The sequence below is a fragment of the Meriones unguiculatus genome, chromosome 10, assembly GCF_030254825.1.
Source record: "Meriones unguiculatus strain TT.TT164.6M chromosome 10, Bangor_MerUng_6.1, whole genome shotgun sequence".
Classification (NCBI taxonomy): domain Eukaryota; kingdom Metazoa; phylum Chordata; class Mammalia; order Rodentia; family Muridae; genus Meriones; species Meriones unguiculatus.
The window spans coordinates 67,850,395-67,856,460 of record NC_083358.1 but is presented as its reverse complement, the minus strand read 5'-3'; positions in this window follow the sequence as shown (position 1 = coordinate 67,856,460).

The following is a 6,066-nucleotide window of genomic DNA, read 5'->3' as shown; positions in this document are numbered from 1 at the left end:
GTACTATGGGACTCAGAGCTTAGGGATTCGAAAATGCCTGCTGTCTATGCATCCATCTAGTTCTCTGCAGAGATCGCCCAACTTTTTCTGGAAGTTCTCTAGGCTTGGCTTCAAGGGCTTGCTGCCTTTTGCTTCCCTACGGAGTCACTCACACCGTGAAATGTCAGAGCAGCTGGCCAAAAGCCAAGTACTCAAGTTAAAACAATACAGGCTTTCTGGAGCCTCCAGCTTGCTGGTGTGAGGGGTTGTTTCCTAAACAAAACAATCCCACGGAGGCTCCACCACCTGCTGGAGAGCACTTCCTGCCTGTGTGTATAATTTGGGAACAAAACCTGTCACAGTGTGTTCTGTAAATTGTTCCTACTCAGTGAGGAGCTGAGTTGTTTTAGTTTCTCGTATTGTCTGCACTGAGCTAAATCCAGAAATGATAGGAGAGTGAACGAAGGACCAGGTTAGACACAGACCGGCCACACCTTTTCCACGAGTCCCAGTCACAGGCGTGTGTGCCGGTGTGTGTGTGCGTGTGTGTGCACAGGTGTGCACGGGTGTAGGCTACATCTGTGTAGGAGTTCTAGGTTATCTCCATGCCTGGTACTTGGTTGGAGTATCAGTCTAAGAAAAGACCCCTGTGCCCAGATTTTTTGGATCTGTTGTTCTCCTTGTGTAGCATCTGTCCTCTCCTGGTCTTACTATTTCCCACTTCTTTCATATGATTCCCTGCACTCTACCCAAAGGTTGGCCATAAGTCTCAGCATCTGCTTTGATACCCTGCAGGGCAGAGCCTTTCAGAGGCCCTCTGTTGTGTTCTGAGATAAAGCCTTAGTACTTACAGTTAAAGTCCCCACCTGCTGCAGGGCAGGGCTACCACACCCTGCTCTCTACCTAGGGGCAGGGCTTCTCTCCCAGAGGCCCTTCACTATATCATCCAGACATCTTGATTCTTCCGCCTTTTTTAACCCTTTCTCCCCCTTTCTTCCCTTCCTCCCCCCTCCCAGCACACACTCCCCTTCCCTCTTCCCCTCCCTCTCCCTCGCTGCTCCCAGTAAACCTGCATTTATATAATATAGCTTTGTCTCACCATTAGCTCATTCCATTTTTTTAATCAATCACTTACAGCCAAGGCTGCTCTTGAACTCATTATGATCCATCTGCTTCAGGCTCCTAACTGCTGGGATTAGGAGAATTTAGTAATGCATCATCTCTACACTTCACCCTGGAGTGTTTGACTCTAGGTGATTTCAACGTGACCTGGTTCTACAGCCAGGGTGAGAGTGCATGACAGGTGGAAAGATGGTAAAAGTGATGTATATATTAGGGATTAAAAAAATGAATAAAAAAGAAGCTGGACCGTAGCTAAATCTCATGGCAACAGGAACTGCACTTCCTAAGTTCTGTTACACCCACATCATCTCATTCTGTTGAAGACACTTTGGAGAAGAGGTGGCTCCATGACATAATCCTGGGCCTCACACCTGAGGTGCCTACCAACAAGAATGAGGGATATTGATGGTGGTTTAGATGAAAGAGGGTTGTGGGAAAAAAGTGGCATCTGGACCAGGAGTGAGACACTATATAGAAAGCCAAAGTTTCTTTGGCCTCCTTTGTTCCTATAATCCATACATCAACATGCCCCCCCCTCCATTTTTATGCTGAAATTTAGTTGCCAAGGCAGCAGTATTAGGCATGGGGACTTTGGGAATTAATTACAAAGGCAAACCCCACATGGATGAAATTAGTCACTCTTAAAGAAGAGTTTGATGGTACTTTGCAGTTTCTCATACCTTGTGAATTTGCTTTGTCACAGAATCTAGGGGCACCTTGATTTTAGACCTTCTAGACTTCAAAACTATGAGCAATAAATATTAATTATAAATTAACAGTCACGGAGGTTTGAAAGAGAATGGCCCCCATAGGCACATAGACTTGAATGCTTGATCACCAGGGAGTGGCACTATTTGAAAGGATTATGGGGTATGGTCTTGTTAGAGTAAGTGTGGCCATTTTGGAGGAAGTATGTCACTGGCGGTGGGCTTTGAGGTTTCAGAAGGTCAAGCCAGGCCCAGTGCCTCTCTCTTCTTACTGCTGCCTGCCAATCAGGATGAAGAACTCTCAGCTCCATATCTGCCAGTCTGTTACCATGCTCCCACCATGTTGATAATGGGCTAAACCTCTAAAACTGTAAGCCAGGTCTTAAATGCTTTCCTTTATAAGTGTTGCCGTGGTCATGGCGTCTCTTCACAGCAATAGAACACTGAGGAAGACAAATAGTCTAAGACATTTTGACACACCAGCCTGAACAGGCTGAGACCAGTTATTTGGTTGACATCCCTTGACCCAGAATTGGACTAGAAAAACTACACTCTCATGGGTCTTCAGGACAGATTCATTTCAGAAGTTTGTGAACGCTGGCTTGTGTCCTTCATGCTGTTTGAGCACTGAGCTCCACAACTGGAGTTCTCCTTTCCTTCCTTTTAATCTTGTGTGTTCACAAGGTTTGCCATTTATTAGAAAGTATAAACTCTTGCTCAAAGCAGTGTGCCCTACACAACGTGTGCCCTATGCCCACGGGTGCTTAGGCTCACATCTGTGCTGCCCTGCAGCCTGCCTTACACTTCTCTGTCTTACAGAGAGAAGACCATATTGGGCCTTTCTGCTGAGTTTTTACTCAAATAAAAAGCAAATCGATTTATTGCAGTTCATCTTTTAAGAGGCAAAATAAGAGACAGAATTTCAGAATTAAAATAAAAATTTGTAAGACAAGGGAGTGTGGATTTTCATGTGTTTATATGTGTTTCCTTGGTTGGTGTCTGCAATTGCTTCCACGTTTGTGAGCATAAAGTAAGGTTTTTATCTGTAGAGAGCAGTGATTCTCAACATGTGGGTTGTGACCCCTTGACAAACTTCTATCTCCAAAAATGTTTACATTACTATTCATAACAGTAGCAAAATTACAGTTATGAAATAGCCACACCAAATGATTTTATGGTTGGGGTCACCACAACATGAAGAACTGTGTTAAAGGATCACAGCATTAGGAAGGTTGAGAGCCATTGGTACATATGTTGGAATTATTTAGTCTGGAGACAAGTCTGAAGAACAACAGCCCAAGGAAAGACACCGCCAAATCATAAGATCTTTTGTTGAAAGGGAGGGACTGCTTCAATTGCTGCCTCAAAGATTTCTATTTTAATGGAGATCAGAACAGTTTGGAACAAGTTACCTGTAGAGAATCTAGAGTCTTTTCTCAGGGTCATTAAAACAAAACTTGTCAGTGACGAGGCAGTTCTGCCTTGGTTCTTACTGAAGGAGGAGAGGACAGTTTCCCTCTATTTTTACCTCAAGGGAAAAAAATTCCTGTGCTGGTTCTTTCAGTCTAAACTGAGCATTTAATCTGCTATGCCTTTGTAACTAAGGACAAATGATTGTACCAGAAAAATCTTCCTTCCTAATACATTATTTATGAGGAAAACTAGCATGGACTAGTATAAAGAAGGAATTTTTAAGTGTATGTATAATTTATGTATAATCATCACGCTGAGCTCTGATTTTAAAACAAGCCCCATCAAAAGAAAATTGAGAAGAAAACATCCCTTGGAATCTCATACACACTTGAAGATTATTTACTTTTTTAGGTTCTAGCCGTCCATTTCTAGACCATCATCACTGTGCTGTGGGGGTCGGTGTGAAAATGACTTCAAACCTTGCTATGTTTCTGAGGTGTGGTCCTTCCTGCTTTGCCTCTGCATTGAAAAAAGACCCACCAGGAACAGACTCACTGATTCCTAAGTAATTAGAGCATTTCTAAGTATGTATAGTAGGTTGTCAACAAAGAATCCTGGGGAAGTTGATTGGCTATTTTGAAAAAACAAACAAACAAACAAACAAAAAATGAATGAAGTTAGAGTCTTACTTTAATTTATAAAGCAAAAGAGATTCCAAATATAACAGATATGTGAAACACAAAAGAATAGATTAGTGACTACTGTGTCATCAGTCTTTAGAGAGGGAGAGACCACTGAACATGTAATGTTACTGGTAGGAGATATTGAAGATGATTGATGAAACTTAGAGGTGAATAATAAATACTCGGGTTAGTGAAGGTATATTCCAGTTACTGAAGGTATATTCCAGGGGTACATGTATAAGATCCTGGTCAAGAAATACTATAACAATTTTTGTGTGTGTAGATTACACATGTAAATATGCAAAGTGAAAAAAAACCTGACATGCTAGGAAAAATACGTGCAACATGTGTGGGAAAATGCTTGTTAAAATATAAAAATGGTTTTCCAGGCTTCTGAGGGGGAGGGACTCACCATCAGAAGATGAACAGAAGGTGTAAACAAGCTCAGAGAAAGAGCTTTGAAGGGGAAATTGAAACATAAAAGAATAACCACCTGCATGACTCATAAAATTACAGAATAAGGTTCCCCCCCCATATTTATCAAGTTCCATTTGACAAAACTGTATGTACTTAGGGTGCTCAATGTGTTACCCTGGTCTATGTGTACACTGTAAAGTTATTAAATCAAGGTGCTAAATGTATATTTTCATGTGTTGAAAATGTTTAAGATCTCTCTTGGCAGCTGTCAATCGAATGCTGTTGCTGTGTCATCATGTCACATAACTTACCTCTAGGACTTACTCATGTCTGTGAAACTACGTCCCTTTGGCCAACAAGTTCCTACTCTCCTATTTCCCCTCCAGCCCTGGTAACCACCTTCTACTTTCATGCGTTTGCTTTCATTAGATAAGTGAGACTCTGATTCTTGTGCCTGGCTTATTTAACTTAATACAATGTCCACTGTGTGGAGCTTCTGTGACGATGTAAATGATAGAATTATCTTTTAATAAGCATGAATGGTAGTCATTTATTAACATACCCCTCTCATAGGAATGTTCAGGTTGAGCCCATACCTGGTGGTTATGATAAATCCTTCAGTGAATAAACGCGGAGTGCAGATTTCCCTTGACAAAACAACTTCATTTCTTTTGGAAATGTACCCAGAAGTAGGACTACTGGATCAAAAATTGCTCTGTGAGTGTGTGTGTGTGCGTGTCCTCACGCTCCTGTGTATTTCTTAAGGGAAGAAGCGTTTATTTTGGCTCAGGGTTCAAAGGAGGCAGTGGGGCACAGCTGGGAAGGCATGACAGGGTTTGTGGAGCTGAGAAGGCACAGCTGGGGCCCCTCCATGGATCAGAGTGCAGAGCCGGGGACTCTGGCACTCTGGCCTTTCTTCTTCTTCCCTCAAGTTTGAATCTCCAGCCCATGGATTGGTTCCACCCATGTTCCAGCTCCGTCTTCCTGATTCTGTTAATCATTTCTGGAAATACTCTCACAGATACATCCAGAGATGAGACTCTGCTATGTCTCTGAGGCCTGGTCCTTTTTGCTTTTTCTCTGCATTGAAAAAAAGACCCATCAGATCCCGATGATGGCTCCCTTTTGAGCTCTTAGTTTTGTTTCTCTTGATCCCTTTCCAGGAGGTGTGGGACTCTCCTTTGCCCAGTGGACATCTGGCCCATTGGAGAGCTACAGTCTTAACACATAACCAGACAAGGAAAGGACCCCCCTTTACACACCTGTCCAGAGAAGACAATGCACTGCTCTAGCTGTTCACCCCTCCCCCACCTCCAGAAGCATGCCTGCCTGTTATTCACAGATAGTCTAATCAGAGCCTTCCCTACTACAGCAACTGGAGAATGGTTAGAGTTTGCTAATGAATAGCCAGTTGCAAGAAAGACACTGAATGAGAAACTGTAAATCAGTGAAGAACTGTTTTCTGCTTGTAGACAACATGATGGCCCAAATTCAAAATGTACATTAACTTTTAGACCAGAGTCCTCTGCCAAGAAAGCAGAAAAAAAATATATATATATATGTATGTATATTCTATCAAATATTATTTTTTAATCAGCAACTTTTGTTCAACAGTCACCTGGCATCCTGTCCTTGGTTAGAGGCAGTGGATTGCTGTTTTCAAGTGCGTCGTATTAGTAAAAGCACTGTGAAAAGCCACTTGCAATAATATAATGTTACGTGACCATGACTCACAGGGCACAGGG